This window comes from Drosophila eugracilis, unplaced genomic scaffold (genome assembly GCF_018153835.1).
Source record: "Drosophila eugracilis isolate 14026-0451.02 unplaced genomic scaffold, ASM1815383v1 contig_1914, whole genome shotgun sequence".
In the NCBI taxonomy this organism is placed as follows: domain Eukaryota; kingdom Metazoa; phylum Arthropoda; class Insecta; order Diptera; family Drosophilidae; genus Drosophila; species Drosophila eugracilis.
The window spans coordinates 1-22,450 of record NW_024572771.1 but is presented as its reverse complement, the minus strand read 5'-3'; positions in this window follow the sequence as shown (position 1 = coordinate 22,450).

Here is a 22,450-nt window from a genome sequence, read left to right as displayed (position 1 = left end):
AAGTATATATAATATATTCTTAATCAGTTCAGTAGCGAATTTGATTAAGCAATGTGCGTCTGTCCATATGAACGCTGAGATTTCAGGAGCTATAATAGATACAAAGCTGAGATTATTCAGGCAGATCCCCGAGGATTTTAAATGAATAATCCCTGTAAATCACAAGTTTAGCGTTGTCAATATAAACTTGTCACCTATTGTCTCATCATTTTTATTTTTCTTGAAGAATTTGGCTATTAGTTTTCAACTGTCTGAGGTGGATATCGGACTAAATTTATTACTTTTTTCTGCCATAGACACATCAACCAAGCAGGCAGAGGTATATATAAAACTTATAATTGCAAACGTGCCAAAAATAATCGTCATTCTAATATGAAAATTTTAGAACGCACATTCTCCACAGTCATAAATTTGAAACTCGAGACACCACTTTCGGATATCATTCGGTAATGTCAAATTCGGTATGTCAAATTTTCGGTGGTAAATTCCTTAACTCCAAAGAGATTATTGTATAGTTTTATTAAGCATAACATAAGCTACTTGGAAAAGAAGAAATGAAAACACCGCGCCCATAAGATGTGTTCTTTTATGGAAAAACTTCGAAATTCATAATCAAAGCCTAAAATAATATAAATATATACGGAACGCTGTTAATTGAGTGTAAAAATTGAGTAAGACGGTAACTAACTGTCGTACCAGATAACTGTTAACTGAAAGCCGTAGATCACTTGATCAATAAAAAAGTGAAATCATTTCTAGTTTCCATAGGGCGAAATTACGAAAAAGGAAAGTTTTTATTCAGATACATTGTGATTAAATGTAACCAAATGGTTAAATTAAGATGTAAAAAAATACCTGACAAACTATCTTTAGTGCCTAATCTCCCGTGTAATCCCGTTTTCTTCAGTGGTTTCATTCCACACATTCGCTTATGACGACAATATATTTACTCTGGATTTCTCTGTCTCAATTCAAAAGTTTTCACATTTTTAAACGATGGCATCTGGGATCTCCATTTAGTGTTTAAGTGTCAAACATACGACATATGAAAATTTTAATGGCAATTCCCATATCTTCTTAAAACAAAAAAAATTTCTCCCATATACACCAATTCTGATTCCGATTCATTAATGTCTGAAGCTGGCCCGCGCTGACTTACCTTGATGCCTTCTAACCAAACAAAAATTTAAATATGTTTATCAATATCCCGCAATAGATCAACATAGGTATTTTAAATAACTATATCGACTTAATGCTACTCATAGCCGAAGTCTTTTTTGATACTTTACGCCTAAAACTATTTTTAAAACATTTAGATTTCTAACGAGATTTAAAGGGTTTTTCTTTCTTACGTATGCAATCTCGCATTGCAATCTCGCAGTAGCTGTGTAATGGAATTAAACTCTAACTCTTTAACACAGTTTCGAAGGTAAACGTTGTTTCAAATTTTAACTATTTTTGTGTTGAAGCCCTATGTGGCCAACACAAACTCTGGATAAAAAAAATAAAACAAATCATTTCTTCTAACTACCATATGGTGCATACAATTACTCGAATAAATATATTATTAGTATTCCCCGAAATACCTCACCGCAGCAGTTTATCGCTCTATATCAAATCGCAGAGTAAGCACTAGTGCCCCGTTATAATATTATAAGCAATGACCTTTTGCACTAAAGAAACTCTAGAAAGCTCCAAATACAAACCGACCACGCCAAGTGGTAAAAGTTTATCGAAATCTGCTACGAATTTGAGACTAAACAATGCCTTAACCATCCTAGACATAAAAAACTCATTGGTGTTCCCAGGCAGTCACAACCACTTGACTGGTGTGCCTAAGATAGGGGCTTTAGCTTCCACTACCTGTAAAATTCTTTCATTGTGAAAGGACTTTTCAAAGTAAATATAGATTTCTTTAGGTAACAGTTAGAAAATTCTTATTAATAAATTTAATCTGCTGGAAAGGCTAACGGATGTGGAATGCATTCAGAAAAAGCTGCCCAGTGGATTGTGTGGCAACCGTACCTTAGTAGGCACAATGCCAAAACGGATAAATACGGACTACCGCGCCGATAAACACAATTACACAGAAATACAAAAATAAAGTACCAAAAAAAAAAAAAGAAACGAAAATTACAATTTTGTTTTTTTTCCGAACAAAAGGAAAATCACATACTAATTATAATCTAATTTCAGAATAAAGAAAACAGAAGACCTCGAAAAATTGAAACACTGAAAGATTACAAACACATAAACAAGAAAAAGGAGGAAAATACTGAGGGTAAGTGAAACGATTCTTTAAACGCACGTCTGTTAATACTAATAAAAAAAATACAAATAAAATATAAATAAATTAACAAAAACGCGGAAAACTGTTGCTAAATTCCCTGCTTCGACCCAAAATTAAATAAAGAAAAAAACCTGAGAAAAATGTAACTATAAAAATGGAGGAAATGAAAGAAGTTTTAAACCGCCTTGATGCTATCATTTCGGCCTTAACCAATCAGATGGTGAGCATGAAGGAAGAGGTTAGGAAAATAGGAAATAGGGTGAACGTTTTAGAAACTGACTTCGAGCAACGCAACCCGGTACCAGAGATACCGCCACCATTAATGCGTCCGCGTACGGAGTACGAACTGAAGGAGTCTTCGGCCGTACCGGATTGCGTAAGGGAGCTTGTGACTTTCGAGGGAGATTCCGAGAAATACAACTCTTGGATTAATAGGGCTCAATCCATTGTTAACGATTTCGAGGTCGTACGGGAGAACGGGTCAGTCCTTATTCAGATTAGGCAAAAAATTAAGGGCAACGCTGACATGGCACTCAATGCCTATAACGTGCGAGAAGGCGATTGGGCAGAGGTCAAACGGGTATTGGCATTACACTTTGCCGATAAACGAGATGTTGGTACGCTTGAGTACGAACTAGCTCAAATGACCCAGGGAAGCCAAAAGCTGGACGATTTCTACCTTAAGATCAATAATCATGTCTCGCTCATAATGAATAAAATTAAGAGCATGAATTATTCTACAGAGGTAACCGATGCTTTTCTTGCCGGTCAAAGGGACAAAGCCCTTTATGCTTTTATAAGGGGAGTAAACGGCGACGCTTCTAGGCTACTGATAATCCGTAAGCCTGCGGACGTCCACGAGGCATACTCTATTTGCCTAGAGTTACAAAAAATGGAACCGAGGAACCCTGCACCAAGGGCGCCTTTTTTTAGACAGACCTTTAGCCAAAGTCACCAGAATTATAGACCTATCGCACCAAGGTTCCCCCAGACGAATCAGTTTAACAATAACCATTTAAATCATAGGGTACAGATTAATTCGGGACACAACGTTGCTCCCAGCGGAAGCCCGCAGAGCCCCCAAGATTCCAGGGAGCTAGAGCAATCAAACATGAGTCAAATCATTCAGGGCAAAGTTACAGATCAAATTTTAATTCGCGTCAAGGAGAGGCCGGTAGCATCAAACGAAGCCCGAGCGCTAATTCCAATTTAAACCCCTTCCGTAAAGCCCAAAGGCTTTACCATATCCAGTCCACTCCATCATCAGACCCCGTTCCCAATGAGTGTTATCAACAACATTCTGGTAATGAGGGGGAGGAGATGGAACACCCATCACAAGGGGTAGAACATTGCTCTCCCTTGGAGGAGATACAGTGTATTGGCGATAGTGAACAAAATTTTATGACCGACGCCTCTCTAGTATACCATACATAGAGTATGGGACCAAAACAGGGGCCAAGCTACAATTTCTAATAGACACCGGCGTTAACAATAATTTTATAAGCCCCAAGAACTCCGCCGTCTCTATAGCATTACCCACACCGTTTGTCGTTCAGTCCGCAGGGGGTAATGTTAAAATAACGCATTGTATCACTGGACAATTTTTTAAGCCGATTGGGAACAATACCGTTCTCACCTTTTTTGTCCTTTCCGGACTAACATCATTTGACGGCATCATAGGAGACGACACCCTAAGAACTTTAAAGGCCCTGATCGACAGGAAAAATGACCTCCTGACAATATCACCCGATATCAAGATTCCCCTTCTTGCCAAAAAATCCCTAAATGTACACCTACTGTTAGACAAAAAGCACCCTGAGTCTGCGAAGGAGGCTTTAAACGCTCTTTTTAGCGAGTATTTCAAAATCTTCGAGCCACTCTCACAAGGAGAAGCCGTAGACACAAGCGTTAGGGCTGAGATTCGCACAAGCACCTCAGACCCTATATATACAAAGAGCTATCCCTACCCTACCAACATGAGAGGGGAAGTGGATAGACAGATAGAAGAACTCTTGCGGAATAGGATCATCAGACCATCTAAAAGTCCCTATAACTCCCCGGTCTGGGTAGTACCAAAGAAACCCAAACCGAACGGAGAAAAACAATACCGCATGGTTATCGATTTCAAACGCTTAAACGCTGTCACGATTGCAGACACTTATCCCATACCGGACATAAACTCCATTTTGGCAAGCCTAGGGAAAGCCAAATATTTTACTTCTCTCGATTTAACCTCGGGATTCCATCAGATTTATACCACTGGCCACTGGCAAAACCTTCGCGCTGTCTTCAAGAACCTGGAGAAAGCCAGATTGCAGGTCAACTTAGAAAAAACCAATTTCCTATCAACTCACGTTGAATTCTTAGGATATGTAGTAACTGCTGATGGTATCAAAGCAGACGAGAAAAAGGTAGAGGGTGTCTCAAAAATGAAACCACCTACCAATGTAAAGGAATTAAAGAGTTTTCTCGGCATGACATCTTACTATAGAAAATTTATTAAGGACTATGCAAAGGTCGCGAAACCACTAACTAATTTGACTCGAGGAGAGTTCGCTAGGATTAAGTCGTCACAGTCGAAAAAAGTTCCCATTGAACTCGACGAGGCCGCGATGAAAGCCTTCAATGATTTTAAATCTATCATTTCATCCAAATTTTTCTAAACCCTTTCACTTAACTACTGACGCGTCGAATTATGCTATCGGGGCAGTCCTTTCTCAAGTAGACGCTGGCAAAGATAGGCCAATAGCGTATATCTCTCGGTCCTTGACTCAGACGGAAGAAAACTATGCCACCAATGAAAAGAAATTGCTCGCCATAGTGTGGGCCTTAGATAATCTCCGGTCTTATTTGTATGGTGCCGGATCCATCAAGGTCTACACCGATCACCAGCCTTTAACATTTGCTCTGGGCAATAGAAATTTTAACGCCAAGTTAAAACGTTGGAAGTCCCGTATTGAGGAATACAATTGCGAACTAATATACAAACCAGGGAAGTCGAATATAGTGGCCGATGCACTTTCAAGGGTTACAACGTACGTTAACCATCTGGGCTCTGGCACCGATACCGCCTCCGAGTCAGATTCTATAGCAACAATTCATAGCGCTCTTCAAGACGCATCCCATTTAATCCCCCACGTTGAAACGCCGATTAACGCCTACCGAAATCAATTGATTTTTCTTCCAGGCCAATCCGATTACTCATGTGAGCACCCACATGCCGGATACGTGCGCCACTCAATTCTAATTAACGACATTACCTCTTCTAAGCTTCTAGACTCACTAAAAAAATACTTAAAACCTTCAGTAATCAATGGGATTAAAATTCCGGACGATTACCTACAACTCCTTCAAACCTGTTGCATTCAGAGTTTTAAATTGTTTAAAATCCGCATAACACAGCGTTTAGTTCAGGATATTTCGGACGAAGAGCAAATTTGCGAAGTCATCGAAAAAGAACATCGCAGAGCGCATGGGAACCCAAAAGAGGTCCGCATTCAGATCCTAGAAAAGTACTATTTCCCACGGATGGCTAACATTATTCGCACGCAACTGTCAACCTGTGCCACTTGTAAATTGCACAAGTATGACAGGCACCCAAATAAACCACCACTACAGCCAACTCTTATCCCTAATTACCCATGTGAAATACTTCATATCGACGTTTTCACATTGGAGAAAAAAGTATATCTCAGTTGCATCGACAAATTCTCTAAATTCGCTAAACTTTTCCCCTTACAATCGAAATCAATCAAGCAATCCATCTTCGCGAAACACTATTGGATGCACTCCATTACTTCACGGCGCCTAGAATGATAGTTACTGATAACGAAAGAGGCCTTCTATGCCCAACTGTCCTAAACTACCTTCGAACTTTGGACATTGAGCTATACCATACCCCAACTCAGAAAAGCGAAGTAAACGGTCAGGTAGAAAGATTCCATTCCACCTTCATGGAAATATATCGATGCTTGAAAGGCGAATATCCCACCTTTAAGCCAAACGAGCTTATCTCAATTGTTGTAGACAGATACAATAACTCTGTCCACTCGGTGACAAATAAAAAACCCGTTGACATTTTTTTCAACCGAACTTCCCGAATAAACTATCAGGGGCTATCTAATTTTAAACAGCAAACTCTTGAGGACATTCGAGGCCTCATTGAGCACAAACCAAACTTAACCAATAATGGGCGCAATAAAAATAGAGGCGACCCAATTTCCTATGAACAAGGTGACACCGTTTATGTCGCCAATAAACAGATTAAAACAAAAGAAAAGCAGCGATTCAAAGCGGAGGAGGTTGAAGATGACCGAAAGGTCACTATCAAAACAAGGTCGGGAAAAATCTTTCATAAATCCCATTTAAGAAATTAACTTTTTTTGATTTCTATATTTATATTTTTCTCGACAGGGAAGACTGGCAACAGTGTATCATAACTCCTCAAAACATTGAAATTTATAGTGCGTACTAAACGCACGCATAGGTCTCTGACCCATAACCTCCTTCAAACACAAGCAAACAAATAAACATTAGTAATAAACAGAAAAACTCAATAATTCAATTCTTAGTTTAAGTTAGGCAATATCAAAAAACCTCGCATAACAGGGGAACAATTAATTAAAACGATATCGAACCACATCAAATAAAATTTTTTTAGTAATAAGAACATACGAATAATACAAGAAAATACCAAGAACACGAATTAGGCTTAAGACAAAGAAACTATTTTATTATAAGAATCTTCATTTCATGTGCATGTTATCCCCTGCCGACGTTACAAATGCGTCCACAATCTACGTGGCGACAACCCTCCACATTTTCAAGTATGATGACCGGTTGTCCCCTTGCAACAAGGTACCGTCTGGAGGACCAATGGCGTTTTCAAACTGGCTCACATCATCAACCTAGGCCACATGCAGCAACTCATCGACCAGGTGGCAAACGAGGCTATGGTGGTAACCGACCAACGTATCAACGCACTAGTTGGACACTATCTGCAACACGCTTCAGAAGGAATATCGCGCACCAACACGAAGACAACGCTCAATCGACTGGCTAGGATCAGCCTGGAAATGGCTGCCATCTTGAAAGAGGAGGACAGCTTGGCAAGAAACAACAATCAGCAGATTCGCATCAATACCAGGTTGTTCGACACAACACACGAGTCGCTCCAGAAGTTGAACGACGTTATCGGAAGAGTCAACGCAATAGATGGGGACTTCCACGTGACGACGGCCGTTCTCCATAAAGCAATTATAATAGCGGACCAGGTCAATGAATGGGCCTGCCAACTTGGAAAAACTGGAGTGGTCAACACGAATCTCCTGGACCACGACGAGGTCAACACAATACTGGCGGAGGTGGACAGCCTCCCTTATCAAAACGTTGTCGAGGCCGTCGAATTCTCTAATCAAACGATCCTGACAAACGGGACTGCTCTTTTGTACATCTTGGCTATGCCCAAGGTAGTGGATAGGAGGTACAGACTAATGAGGATCTACCCAACAATATCCGATGGGAAACAAGTTGTTCTGAAATACAACAAATTGGCGATGGACCGCCTGGAAACATACGCCCTCCTCGGAAAGTGTATATCCATCGGCAACACAACGGTCTGCCGAGAAAAGGACTTGTTGAAATTGGAGGAAGACGGTTGCATACCCAGACTGTTAAAAGGAGTTCAGGCCGAATGCGACTATCTGATGATCCACCAGGAAAAGTTGGACCTAATTGATGACGGCACACTCTTCCTAACCAACTTCAATGGAACGATATCCACACCAGCCAAGAAGTACAAATTGGAGGGATCGTACGTCATACAATTTGACAACGAAACAATCTCAATCGGCGATCGGAACTACAGCAGCTACTCTTCAACACACCTTATGGCAATGCCCGCCGTGCTAACCCAGGTAAAAACAACGGGTTACGAGCTCTCGCTGAAATATGTCCACGAATTCAGCATGGAAAACCTAAAGAAGTTATCTGTGATGTCAGATGAGATTTGGATATCCTTTTCAGTGGAGATAGTCATAGCCCTCTCCATTATGACAACGGTATTCATCGTTTCGAAAAAGATAACGTCGACCAAAGGAATCCCTAAACTGCGGGACCCGCCTGCAAACCTGGAAGCGCAGGATACTCTGGAACCCGCAACCAAAGCCTAATAATCTGTGGGACACAGATCTTGTGGTGGGGAGGAGTTAACACCGGCCAAACGCCCCCTTCCCTTCACCACCTCTCGACCCGGATACCAGACACCGCGACTTCCCTCATCACCCCACTCAGCCAACCCGACGACCAGCAGAGACACAGCAGCGGTAGTGCAAATACCAAACGTCAGCGACGTCAGAGCGACAGCGCAGCGACAGAACGTCAATCGCAGAATTGCAACGGCAGTAGCGTGAGAATGGAAGAGCACTGACCGCCCGCTAGCTGCCTCAGCAATACCTGCCGCTACCCCTTCCCATCGCTGCGGCCAACCCAAAATGCAGAGCTAGCACCTGGAGGTTAGCAACTCGTTGGCCCAAATATCCAGAACCGCTGCTATCAGCAGCGCGACAATGGAAGAGCACTGACCGATCGCTAGCTGTCTCAGCCATAGCTTCCCCTACCCCTGCACACGGACGGAAATGCAACACCAGCACCTGGAGCATAGCAACACTTTGGCCCAAAAACCTCAAACCGCTGCTGTCAGCATCGGACTGCTGCAACCGCTCTACCAGCGTTATGCAGCCAAAAAGCCAGCCAAAGTTATGTTTTAGATTTACTTCGATTTGTACCCCCAAAGCCAGCACACCTTTATCATTTGCTAATAAAACCATTGTAACGTGTAAAAACGATTACAGTTTTATTTTAACGTAACATCGTAGAAATTAATTTGCGAGCTGCGAAGGACGAAGGGACTTGTAATTGGAAACGCGTAATTAACTAGGTAATATCCGGGGGAATACTCCCCCCTCTGGCCATGTCTGGCCATAACTTATATGTATAACGACGCACCAAATTGGCGCACGTTTTTCATTTTCAGTGCGAGTGTTAAAGTTGAAGCCTGGCATCTCAACTTGCATTACGTAAACAATTATTGTCTCTAAAATTGAAGGGTGATACCCCGCTAGTGAACCACTTTCGTTTGTTTGATGATTTGCTTCTAACACTTCCAATTAGCTATGATGGGGTGATAAAAGCGATAGAAACTCTCTCTGAGAGCAATTTAACATTAGCCTTTGTCCTAGGCTTCTCGATAAAAATAAAAGGAGTTGGCAAGGACACAAGTGCTAATGTGTTGCAGGCTATAGGTAATCGAGAGTCTAGGGATAGCACATTCAAAAACAAAATAACAAAATTTGTGAAGAAACAATTTCAGAGTAAGTCAAAGCCTAAGTTAAAGTGTTTTCATTGCGTCAAATTAGGCCATATGAAGAAAGACTATTTCTTCTTACAAAGACAGGCAGGAGGCAACCAAAATGTTCATGTCCAGAGTAATGTTAGAGAGAGACAGGCTCAGATGACAACAGCAACGCAGCCAGAACGCTCATTTGCTTCTATGATGAACGTAGCAGTTAGAGAGAGACAGACTCAGATGGCAGCGACGCAGCCGGACTGTGCTTTTGCATTAATGTAAAATTAGCAGATTTCGGGGACCGAGAATGAGAATATAAATCCAAGTGTGGCGATTGAGGTTGAAAAGCGCGGAGAATTCGTGTATGCTACTGCGAAAGGTCTAGTTAGTCTTAACAGTTCTGGGAAAAACATTACATTACAAAACGTGCTGTATTACAAGTAAATACCGCACAATTTACTATCCGCGAAGAAGATGCTAGATGCTGGAATGTCCGTCGAATTTAATCCGGATGGCATAAAAAATAATCAAAGATGGTAACTTGGCATTTGAAGGGATATGTAAGCATAATGTACCGATTGTGAAATTTTATTTAAACAGTAAAGTATATACATTGAAAAGTTTAAATGATGCAGAATATCGCTTGTGACATGAAAGGTTAGGCCATATTAGTGAAGGAAAATTCTTAGAAATTAAATGAAACAGCTTATTTGAAGATGTTGAACTTATCAAAAACGTACAGCTAAATAGAAATGAATTATGTGAGGCATGTATTAACGGAAAACAATTGAGGCTAAAATTTGAAAAATCCAAAAACAAAGAAAATATTGACCGCCCATTGTTTGTAATTCATTCTATGTATGTGGTCCGATTACGCCCTCAACTATTGATAATAAAAACAACTATGTAGTATTTATTGATCAGTTTACACATTACTGTGTGACATATTTAATAACTTATAAATCAGACGTGTTTTTTGTATTCAGAGACTTCGTGGCGAAAAGTGAGGCTCATTTTAACTTAAAAATGGTTAATCTATATATTGATAATGGCAGGGAATACCTCTCTAATGAAATGCGTGAATTGTGTGTCGAAAAAGGTATCAGCTATCATTTAACGGTTTCTCATACCCCACAATTGAATGGTGTTGCAGAGCGGATGATAAGGACAATCACCGAAAAAGCTCGCTCTATGATAAACTGTACTAAACTTAAAAAAAGTTTTTGGGGTGAAGCTGTTTTAACAGCAACTTATTTAGTTAATAGGTCTCCAAGTAGGGCTTTGGAAAATATAAGAAAAACACCATATGAGATGTGGCATTAAAGAAAGCCAATATTAAAATATTTGAAAATATTTGGATCGACTGTATATGCACTAAATAAAGTACGTACGCTAAAATTTGATGAGAAATTGATCAAGACTATACTCGTCAGGTATGAGCCAAATTGCTATAAATTGTGGAATGAGGAGTCGAGAAAATGTTTGATAGCTGGAGATGTAGTGGACGAAAAAAGCATAGAATCTATGACTTTAAATGAAAATGACTCTGTGGTAAGACATAATAATGTTAGCAGAAATCATGATTCTCCAATGGAAGAGAATGAAGAGTTAGATTTTCCATCACAGGAAATGAATGAATCAATGGATTCAAAGTCTGGAGAAAACTCAAACGAATATTCCACTTGTCTCGAGAATACCGATCCAGTAGTTGAAACTGGTGATAATATACAAGAAAATGAAAATCAACAATTAAGACGCAGTGAGAGAAATTAAAGATAAACCAAAATTATCATATAAATGTTTAGAAAAATGTCTCATGAATACACAATTGTGTTTAAGTGATATTCCCAATACATATGAGGAAATTAAATTTCGCAATGACAGAACCTTGTGGGAGGAAGCCATTCAAGGTGAACTAAATTCTTATTTTGTAAATAATACATGGTGCTTAGTGCAAAGGCCTATGGATAAAAACATAGTAGATTGCAAGTGGGTTTTTAGTTTAAAGCAAGATGAAAATGGTAATTTACTAAAATATAAGGCAAGACTGGTAGCAAGGGAATTCACCCAAGAATATATGATGGATTATAATGAGACCTTTGCACCTGATGCACGAATTTCTAGTTTTAGATTTCTTTTAGCTTTTTCTAATCAATATAATTTACTGATTCATCAGATGCAATTTATATAAAGGTTCCAAAAGGTTTAAACCAGTACGATGGAAATGAAGTAAGTAGTATGTAAACTAAATAAAGCTATTTATGGCCCTAAGCAAGCTGCACGATACTGGTTTGACGTTTTTGAAAGTGAACTTAAAAATTTTGGATTTCAGAATCTAGAAGTAGACCGATGTATATATATTTTAAATAAGGGAGATATAAGTAAAAATATATATTTACTATTATATGTTGACGATGTGGTAATTGCCACCAGTAATTCCGAAACTATGTCTAAATTTAAAACGTATCTTTCAAGTACGTTTCAAATGACTGACTTCTGTGAAATACGACACTTCCTTGGTATAAAAATTGATCGAAAAGATGATCAAATTAGTCTCAGTCAATCTGTATATATTAAAAATGTTTTAAAGAAATTCAATATGGAAGACTGTAATCCAGTTGGTACCCCTCTTCCAAACAAACTAAATTAATAGGACCTGCAAGCTGAAGAATCATGTGAAGCACCATGTAGGAATTTAATTGGCTGTTTAATGTACATCATGTTGTGTAGACGTCCAGACTTGAGTAATAAGTATCTTGAGCCGTTATACTAATAATAATAACAGAATTATGGCAATGTCTTAAACGAGTTTTAAGATACCTAAAAGGAACTGTTCACTTAAAGTTATCGCATAAAAGGAATCTTAAAGTGAATAATATTCTTATAGGGTATGTCGGTTCTGATTGGGCTGGAAATGAGACTGATAGGAGAAGTACTACAGGGTATATATTTAAAATGTTTGAAAATTGTTCGATTTCCTGGAGACCTATGAAACAAAAATCAGTTGCGGCTTCATCTACCGAAGCCGAATATATGGCCTTTTTTGAAGGTGTTAGAGAAGCATTATGGCTAAAGTCATTAATAAATGAAATTAAATTAAAATTAAATGGCCCAATAGATATTTTTGAGGACAACCAAGGTTGTATTAGTATAGCCAATAATCCTACTTACCACAAGAGAACTAAGCACATAGATATTAAATATAATTTTACCAGGGAACAAATTGAAAATAAACTAATCTGACTCAAGTATATTTCCACAGATTTCCAATTGGCTGATATTTTAACGAAGCCACTACCAACAGCTAGATTCACTGCACTGCGAGATCAACTGGGGCTAACTTGACCATCATCCTGAATCTTTATACGTTTTTTTTTTAATTGATAATCAACCTTAAAACCAAGACAAACTGGATCTCTTGGTATATATATATATATATATTTAACAATAATCAAACCAAATTAATTTCCAGTCTAACCATTACTATTTATATAAGCGAATCTTGTTAATTTATGTTTTTGATTGATCTGATTGGGTTTTACTGGGTTTCCCCAATTCTTTGCAGCAAATGCTGGATCAAAAAATTTGAATATGCACACACTCGTCTGAAAATTATCTTTTGTTATTCCTTAACTTATATCAGTGTAACTTTTGAGGTGGCGTGTTGAGAATACCAAAAGTCACACTTCTACACATACACATTGTGTGTGTGTGTGGGAAGGGGATGAACCATGAAGATCTCAGAGAGAGGCAAAACTCTTCTATCTTTGTTCTCTCTCCCTCTCTGCCTAAGAACGCTTTTGTTTCTTTTTTGTATGCACATGCGTACCCTTACTACTTGCTTGCAGACAACGAAAGAGTGCGGTTGTATAAAATAAAATTCAACTAAAACGACAATTAAAGTATTTTTACTATTTGGAAAATCGGGCTGGTGTATTCCTAAATTTTATATAAACATTGACTATAAATTCTATATTAACAATATAGGGAATTCGGGCTCCTATTCAGGGGCATCGTCAACACAATGCCCGTTCAGGGGCAAGTCACACAATTGCACTTGCATGATAAGCTGCGACAACGTAAAAATCTCTACCATTACCTACAGTTCAAACTGCCAAACTATCTAAAAACCTAATTTTTTCCAAAAACAAACCAATTTACAAGTTTGGCTAGTGTTCGGAAAAGCAATAACAAAATTCTTAAATTATAAATACCAGCGGCTAATGTTTGCTCTGACAAATTTTTGTAAAGAAAGATACCTAAAAAGTTTCCCACGAACACCAGAAACTTTACCTGGCGGAGCTTTCGATCCAATCTCCGCTTTCTTATCTCTTATAATCGTCGAGTTTTTGTAAGCAGAGCGATCGAAATGCCGTCGGTATTTTGCTTGCCACCTTTTGGTCAAGTCAATGTAGCTCCTGTCATCTATGAATAATCTACATATTTTTCACAATTTAGCCTATCGTGTGTCTAAGTCAATTTTGTTAATTAAGGGTGACAAATTCGCTGTCACCATCGAACCCCAAACATGAATAACATAGACATAAAAAGACATCTTAAATCTGAATTTGCCATAAAATAATAAGAAAAAATTATACACTGTAGTACCAATAAATTAATACGAATAACTCACACACCTGGGATCACACACTATCTAAATTGAACAATTAGTTCTGGCACTCGCTTTGCGAGGCGATGTCTTGCTCCTACAGATTCGCGTAAGAGCGTGCAAGCAACAAGAGAGGATGCATAACTAAACTGGAAGAGAACGATAAATAAATTCAATAATAAATAATACAGAGACAGAGAAGTTTTACAGAATGTTAGCTATGCGACTCCACGGATAATATTGTGGACTTTATGGCCCTTCCAACCTATGATCACCACCTTGACACATGGATTCGGTGACCCTTTTGATATCCAACGATCGAAAAAGCACCACCTTTGTTCAGTACAAAGTTGTTTAAAAATTTATGGTTTTATTTTGGTTCGTCGAGCTATTTAATGTACCGTTGATAGAGATACAAAACATACCTAATATTTATAAAAAATACTTTGGGTATTTAAACAATAATGTATAAAAATACAATATTTATATTACAACAATTTTTAATTACTCGACATAGTTCCAAGTTTTCGGTTTCATATTTGTTCTAGCTTCTTATTCAAGGTCTTTCCCCAAATTCTATTCAATTTTGACTTTATGGGTCAAACAAAATTAATTCATAGGATATTATTACTCGTAGAGTAAAAGGGTATACTAGAATTGTTTAAAAATATGTAAAAGATAGAAGGTAGCGTTTCCGACCCTATAAAGTATATTTATTCTCTGTCATTACGATTCCCCCTCACCACCCGCCGGACTCTCTAATCAGATATAGATTCTGGCACAGAAATCATAACAATGCTGCGACTGCGTGTTGACAGCGGTAGAGAACGAAATGTAATTTTTTTACGCGACTCCTGTTGCTTGACATGCAACCCACCTCCCGCCCAACCGACCTAGGGGCGCTGCCGTACGACTCGGAACACGGGGATAGTACCGGGTTAATAATGTTGTAAACTACGAAATTAAGTGTAGCCGTTTCAAACAAGAAATTAAACAGTTGGAGAAGAGGATTGCACATGGAAGGCGCGCAGTAACTAAGCACACAGCCGGGAACGCCGTCGGCTTAACACTCTGAAGATCCTTAAGAATACCACTCTTAGACAAAAAAGGTCGCGTGTCGAGGTTCGACTGCGGAACGCCGTAGACATAAGCCTGCCTAGGGGTTGTCGAAGCTGAATATGTGGTTTCAAAAAACTTGGCGAACATATCAGCTATTGCCTGACCAGTTCTCGCCGTTGAGTTTTTAAGCTTTACTGCTGAAGGAAACGTTTTTGGTTAACGCTTATTCTTAACGAAATTATAAAATTATTTCGGATCCTGTGTAAATTGGGACCTACAACGAGCTTAATAATTTTTATAACACTAAGCGTTAAGCACGGTAATATTTGACCGAGCAACTAAGTATTAAGAGTAACTAATCAAAGTTCTAGTTTTTAATTATTTTTCCTAAAGCCTAAACTTTATATTTTTTCAGCTGCTTAAGCCCTTGGTACACCAAGGGGGGTTATCCGTTCTGGGCGGGTACCGCATCGGAACACATATATCAAAAATTAGGTTTAATGCTTGGTAAAATGTGTTTAATCCTTAAGTCATATCATTGCATGCGTAGAGATTGAACCAGTCAAAATCAGAGATGAGAATATGAAGTTTAAGAAAGTCTGTCATGATAAAACAGCGAACCCTTTTGTCAGCCCTATAAGGCTCAGTCTCTTGGAGTGGTCCAGCATTGATCGCCAGCACTAGAGTGGGATAATAAAGATCTTCAGGGCGTGTTAGTGGTGGAACCCTAGATATAGATACGGAGTCCGAATCTGAGATAAAGCATATATATACGAAAACCATTTTTTGTCTGCCCCCGACAACTTTCACAGCAGTAATGTAAGCCGGAATCGCCTCAGGCCAAAACGTCCGATACTGTGGCACATTATCACAATAAATTAAAAATAAGATAAGGTATAGGTAAGCATACAAGAGAACCGCGAGCGGGAGAGGAACCGTATAATCGTGAAAGACGAAAAATAAGAGAATGTGAAAAAAATTTAAGTAATTTGAGTGGAAGTCCAACGGATGAAGTTTATATTAAATCATATGTAATTAATATAGGTTTAAGTTAATATTCACAAATAATCTAGAAAATATAAACGAGAGTAGAAAAACACGTCCTTTCGCTTCATAAGAGAAAGTGATATAATGTGATGAGCGTGCGATCGGCAACTCGCGAGCGCTTATGTCGGCTTGTCTTACAGATAAAGCAGATAATTAAGCATACAGTGATGCTGAAAAAGTTGTAAGCCTTGATTTTGGTTTTAGCTAGATTACTGCTCCCGAAGTGGTTTCGAGGGGCAGGACTCTCCGGAGACGGTGCTGTCTACTCTGTTGAGGCGCCACCGCAAGGGGGGTAAGTTGTCCTCCTTGATGAGGACCATGCTGCCTGGCTGTATACGTGGCCATGACCGAGTCTTCCACTTGAACGCTGGCCTAAAGAGAGGGTTCTCGACGGGAGTGAAGATGAAAATGACGACGACGATGAGGAGATGTTGGCGCCTCCGCCCAGTACTTCCACCTGAAACCACCAGCACTGCCGACGTGGAGGAGGAAGTGGATCTACAGCCAGTTCCAGCAGGCATTACGAAGTCCATGAATCTTGGAAGATGAGTTGTGCTGTAAAACAAAGCAAGCAAACTTTAAATATGTAACTGTTGCGATCTGTGCCATGTGCTCCAACCAAGACGAGTGCAAAGATTGCGGTTTAAATGGAACCTTATGTCCGTTTGAATCAGTAATTAGTATTGAGATTTCATTTGGTGACCATATATCCAAAGGATAATATTCAATATTTTTAAATTTAATATATTTTTCTTTTCCATTATAATACATTACTTGAAGACAACGAGTTTTTTTACAGCCTACAGATCTAGGTTTAATTATGTCAGTATAAATAAAAATCAACCCATTTTCAAGTGTTTTTGAATCAACGCTTACATTTTTATATCTAAATGTTTCAGCATTTACTAAGCTAATAAACTCAGTTTCATTAGGTATAGGAATTTCTTTATTGGAAGTTTGATTAAAATAATTATTGAGATACATGTGTATAATACCAACTTCCTAATCATCGTTCATGCCTTGTGGGATATTTACAATGTTTGTGAAGGCACACTCTACGTTATCAGGAAATACATTCAATGAATTATTACTGAGCATTGTAACAAACATTTCATCTAAATTCACCATTTTTATTATTTAAATTAAGCACTATTGATAAGAAATCCAATTGGTTTTTGTTTTTTCCTACTTGGTTTTTAGCACGAACCGATCTTATTCACTTTTCACGTCCAGACACATATTTGAGATCTTGAAACGGATTTCAATCTACATTATATTTTTTCAGCTTTACCCTTAATGTACATTGTTGATCATTAAGCTTCACTTTTGTCACTGCTTTCCTTTTAATATCTTCTTTATCGTCTAAACAAGAAGTCTCACTTAATTCTCGCTTATCGTATAACAACTTTGAACATTCATCTGTCTTAAGTTCTCCTTCATCACTATCAGTTGTTAAATTTGTAAGGACTTCATTTTTTGGTAATTTTTCTTCATATTTTATTATTGATTCTGAAGTATTAGGTTTTGCATCATCTCAATCTAATGTTTAAGTTTAATTAATTCTGCTAGATATAGGGTTGATTTTGAATCAATATTTCGAGAGTTAAATGCTTTTGTACGTTTTTTTGTTTTGGTAGTAGAATAATTCTTGCCGTATTTTAATCCATTTGTCATGATCACTTATTTTATTGTTTTTCAAAATTGGTAAAAATTTTATATCTATTAGTTATTTACCCTGGTCATTGCTTACCAGTTTTTGGTATGCGTTGGGATGCATTAGAACTACTTTAAATTTACCTTTACCTTTTAAATTTTTTCCAAAAATTCCAGAAAGCAATGAACAAATTAAAATGGTAGAAACCACCCTTCTGAATAAGAACTTTTCTCTTGGAGCTTAGGCTACGCTTTGGACATGATAGAAATCGCAACGCATTTTTATACTTTTTGAGAGCAGTTAGATGTGATTTTGTAACTTTATGATTGCCTTGTAATGTTTTCACCAGGTCACTATCACTATTGCTTATAATTGCCTTTCGAGGTTTATTGTTGGCCCTTTTGAGCACATACAATAAATGTTTTTTCGCTTTCAGGCGATCTAGATTCTTTTTGTAAACCATTTTCGTCTGAAGAGCACATGATTATATAAAAAATCCGTTCCAAATCTTAAAAGATCGTTGATTCCTTGAGTAAGATCACTAAGTAAATATCCGTGTGGTTGTTCCGATACTTCCTTATATATTCTAAATAACTCAGTTGGATTTTCGGGATAAATTTGTCTTGCTAAACATTGAAATTGTAGTTTATCACGAGGGTTTTTAACATCACAATATATTTTGTGTTTAATGAAATGTTTCGGGTATGCGATGACTTATGGAATATATTTTTTGAGTTACTGTAGTATGCTCACATATCGGGTACACTCTGTACCACTTATATCACTGCAACATTGTGGCGTTTGGTTATGGCCAAATATTCCCAGCACTTCAAGTGCGGAATAATTCGATCCACACAACAATGTTATGAACATCCTAAATGCTGAGCCGGCATGTCTGCATGCGCGGCCGATCATTCGTTTATCATGTGAGCATAACACTCTCCCTCTCATGCGCGCCCGCTGCTTGCGAGCTCATATACACTTATGCATAAGCATTGACCGCTGCTCTGCAGCGGCACAAATACATTAATATATATGTTTATATACATAAATGTTTGGCCGCGGCGCTGCTCGCGCAAGTGAAGCTCCAACAATATGGTTCATGCAAAAGTTTAATAAATATATAAAAATAACCTAAACTAACCACAGTGTGTACCAATTTATTTCAAAACTATTACATGGCGACCGTGACAGGACACAATCTTCGGATGTGTAAAAAAAAAAGCGCCAAGCGCGCGGTATTTGATACCGAGTTCCTTGTGTATTTCAAATATTCATATACAACAAATGCGAATAGAAACAACGCCGGTATAAATATAAATATTTTACTTCAAAATATGTAATATTCTTCACCGCAACCGAATTAACCAATGAAACAACTTAAAGGTGTTAATCACAAAAGCAGATATACAACCTAAAAATATCAAGATTAATCAAATAAAAAAAAAAAATTTACAAGCCTGTGCGATGACCAGCACCGCCTGAGTCAAAAAAGCCAATAAAAAAAAAAAAAATATATACAATAATCAGCCATAAACCTGTGCGATGACCGGCACCGGTACCGCTGACCGTTCCTAGGCAGCTATATATATAAAAAAAAGAAGAGCGCGGGAGGCATAGGACCGCCCCCTGTGCCGCCGTTGGAAGTTATATCGAAAGCGCGGGAGGCATTGGACCGCCCCCTGTGCCACCGCTGAGAAGAACAGACAAAATAAACACAAAAAAATAAAATTTTTTTTTCTAAATAATTAAATAAATAAAAAATTGAAATGATATACATATAATGTACATATTTTATAAGTAAATGCCAATTTGGCACAAGGCGTTTACGCAAGTCTTATTGGTAAAATTAAGAACTAACAAAATACCCCCATCCCCACCATAAACTCATCACTAACAATATGAGATGGTATAAACTTAAAATAAGAAATTAACGTAGTTTAAAATGTAAACCAGTTTGAAAATTTGTTTATGTAAGCCATCTCATATACACTAACAACTCATACCACCAGCTAGGAATCAAGAAACATTTTTTTTTCTTCTCTCTTCCTCCTTCTCTCTCTTATTTTTTTTGTGAGATTTCTTTTTTTTTTGTAGAACAGTGTTAAAATGGGTAGCTGGTTTATCTCCGAAGAGAGCCAGGCAAAAGATAATACAGCCAATGTCATTAATGACATACAAATTGTTGATCACACAGATGACATTAAGTCTCTGTGGATCTTGCTTTTAGTGATTCCTATAACAAAAGTAATCTATTTAATCCTAAAGATTTATGCTCAGCATAATAAGAAGTTAAAGAAAAGATATCAGAGCAGGTCCAATGATTTAGATAAAACATAAAAAAAATATATATATACACATATTATATACAAATAAATATAATGAGTCAGTCCCTTCGACATAATGTCAAAAACTCTTTAGGAAGCCATTAAAGAGAACCCTTCAGCGGGCCCCAAACCGCTCACAATAAAAGAATTAAAAGAAAGAACAGGAGAATTAAGAAAAATTAGACAAAGGGAAGAAAAATTGACAGAGATCCCTAAGGTCAAAATTCCCAAAAAAGGGGGAGGCATTAGAGTTACTGCCATCAGAAAAAGGGCAGGATTAAAGGACATGTTAGCTAGGTGCGGGTGCTAGGGGAGGCATTAGAGTTACTGCCATCAGTAAAAGGGCAGGATTAAAGGACATGTTAGCTAGGTGCAAAGACCCTAGTCGATGTGCAGAAATACAGGCAGAAATTACAAAAATAAATAAGGAAACTAAAAGAAAAGCAACTAAGAAAATAACTGCCTCAACTAATGGCAACCTGAAAGGAGGTAAAAAACAAGATTAGACAGAGTAAAATAGGATGATCTTTGAGCAGGACCTAACTGCTCCAACTTATAATAACTAAAACAATTAAGACTTTAATTCATTAAAATATATATTCAAAAACTTAATAAAAACCTATCTTGGAAACTCGTGGTTATGTTATTACATTTGGACTAGAGTCAAATCAAATATTCTAGATATATTATATAAACTATATGAATAAAAGACATGAATACCCAAGAGGTAATTCGAAAAGTTTATGAAAGGGATAGTCTCTTCGCTGAACGTATTCAGCAGTTGGTCTCAACGACCCCAACCAGAATTAGCGAGTTAGAATATAACTATATGGATATTTTTAATCTTGACATATCGCCATTAATTCATTGCTCTGCGACGCAGAAAGCAATTATATTGAGTACAATCCCAGGTATTCAAGTAAGATCGGTTATAGACGATCATGACATACTGGGTAGAACTCTTATAATGGTAGTTTATAGGAAATAATTCCCATCCATACGATAATGGAATGGAATGAGTTATACAAGGAGTTAAAAAATTTAAAAGGTGATTTCGACAAATCTTATAAGTTGTTAACACAAAATAGAACGATTCAGCAAGTAACAATAAATAAACATGCTGAAATATTAGTGGCTCGTTTTAATACAGCGCGTACGCTTATACATGGCCAGAGAGACCGTTTAGACAAAACCCATTGGTCCCAAGTATCAAAGTTCTTGATAAAACTTCGTTCGAACCTAATAACAGTAAAAAGAAGGAACAATTTAACTATTTATGTACCAACAATCCTGAACACTCCTTTAACAGTAGAAACTGATCAGGAATACTCAGACGCACCGGAGGTCGACCCATTAGAGGCAGAAGGCTCCAATCTAAATTCTCCCGAAATAGAGGAGACAGATTTAAACAATCTTACTATACCGGCTATTCTTATCCAATCTGAATTCTCAGATCAGAAACAAACCTGACACCAGTGCTAGTGTAATTGAGCAAAAGCCTTACATCATGGTGGATGAATCGGCAGCCCAACGGGCATATATCAAAGACATTTCGCATGCTGTGCCGGAATTTGATGGAAAGAAAATCCATCTGCAAAGATTCATTACGGCAATTAAGTTAGTTGATCTAACAAAAGGGAATTATGAATCGATTGCAATAGAGGTCATAAAGTCAAAAATAATTGGCTCAACTCTCTATATGGTAAAAATAGAAACTACAATAAAAGGAATAATCAAAAAATTGCAAGACACAATGGTAGGTGAAACTTCTAACGTTGTAAAGGCAAAAATGTCAAACGTATATCAGAAGGGAAAAACGGCCACGCAATTCACAACCGAAATCGACAATTTAAGAAAGCTTCTGGAATCCTCGTATATTGACGAAGGATTACAAACCGAACTTGCTGAAAAATTCAGCACTAAAGATGCTATCAACGCAATGACTAGAAACTGCGAAAACGGGAAACTGAAGACCATCCTGGAAGCTGGCACATTCACAACAATGAATGATGCCGTAAGCAAATATATAATTGCAGCACTGGCAATGCCAGCACAGAATTTTACACTCAGAGAGGATACGCATATCGTGGTAACTACAGAGGTAATTATCGCGCCAGAG